Source organism: Frankliniella occidentalis, unplaced genomic scaffold, assembly GCF_000697945.3.
Source record: "Frankliniella occidentalis isolate FOCC.00 unplaced genomic scaffold, Focc_3.1 Scaffold480, whole genome shotgun sequence".
In the NCBI taxonomy this organism is placed as follows: domain Eukaryota; kingdom Metazoa; phylum Arthropoda; class Insecta; order Thysanoptera; family Thripidae; genus Frankliniella; species Frankliniella occidentalis.
In genome coordinates this window covers 18,673-20,125 of record NW_026267598.1, presented here as the reverse complement: position 1 = coordinate 20,125, position 1,453 = coordinate 18,673, and the positions used below count along the sequence as shown (strand labels likewise).

At 35.4% G+C, this 1,453-nt stretch overlaps 1 long non-coding RNA gene across 1 annotated transcript; it reads left to right on the top strand.

Annotated features, from left to right (window-relative positions):
• On the top strand, positions 1-1,453 carry LOC113214046 (uncharacterized). Its single transcript, XR_008012127.1, has 6 exons — positions 1-77; positions 159-277; positions 359-551; positions 634-785; positions 878-1,107; positions 1,193-1,453. It is a non-coding gene; the product is annotated as an uncharacterized LOC113214046 (long non-coding RNA).

Below are 1,453 nucleotides of genomic sequence, written 5' to 3'. Positions count from 1 at the left end.
ATTTTGTTTCAACCTACTGGATTCAAAACATGTTGTATTTTACTGGCTGGCAAGGAGCTTTATCTGATATTTTCCCTGTAAGTTTAATCAGTTTCCATTTTGCCTTCTGTTATCTCATATACCAAACATATTTGAAAATTAATCCCATCTGTCTTTAGGATATACCTGCCTGCTGAATTGTCTTAGAGGAGGGAGAAATCTTCTGGAACTTTAATTTGACATGGGAATTGGCTCAGTTGCTACTGTGTAATCTTTAGAATGACTTTTCAAACTGATGGTGTGTATCTGCGCTTTTCTTGATGCTTTACTTGTTTCCATAATTACATTGGTCGTTAAACCCTATAATTTCTTTTTACAGGAATAACATTTTCCCTTCCCTGATCCAGCTCAAATGCAGTCTGTTTGAAGAGCTTGTTTTTAAATACCTTGCATCTTAATTTTGATGGGAGGCCAAAATGCCCATTCCATCAAAACATTTTGTTTTAACCTACTGGATTCAAAACATGTTGTATTTTACTGGCTGGCAAGGAGCTTTATCTGATATTTTCGCTGTAAGTTCAATCAGTTAGCATTTTGCCTTCTGTTATCTCATATTACCAAACATATTTGAAAAATAATCCCGTCTGTCTTTAGGATATACTTGCCTGCCTGCAGCTCAGCATAGCGCAAACCTCATGAGAAAATTAATATCAGCATGTGCAACATTGTTGCTAAATATCTGTTGCAATTATCTGGGTGCTGATGCATATTATCTACTGGCTATGCAGACGCTTCTTTTTCCCTGAGTAAGCTATTTCCCCCTGTAATTTTTCCTTCCCTTACTTTTTTTGCTGTATCAAAAAAAAACCCATTAATATCTGTTATTCTCTTGTTTTAGGACTGAATTGTCTTCGGATCACCTGGTAATACCAATGAATCGAAAATTGAGTGCTTAACTAGCAGATCCTGTTGTTCAGAGTAAGGAGACATTATTAGCCAGTGACATAATGTCTGCTATATTTTCTGATTAGGAACTTGCCTTGTTAAACCTGAATGGAAAAGTGAACAAACACAAGACAGACCTTAAAAAACAAAAAGTGAATCCACAAATAGTGGAAGATATAATAAGTATGTATCCTCTTGATCTTATACTTTAATTTCTCAAGTGATATTCAGTAGATCCATTGTTCATTTTATTGTGTCCTCTTTCCAGAATATGTTAGTCAGGTGAAAAAGCTGGATTTTGATAAGCAGCCGGAGATCAAATTGAATTTATATAAGTCCATCAAAAATATGTGCAGCAATTTTGGCAAGCAAGAAATTGTGAAGAAGATAATGGCTGCAGAGCTTGAGCGACTCAAGGCAGCTGGAACCCCTCAAGTTAATGTGGATGAAGAAAATGAGTGAACTTTTTGTAGTTTCAAGTGACTCATGGTGCAGCTATTCCAATATATCTTTTAGTTTTTAATTGTGT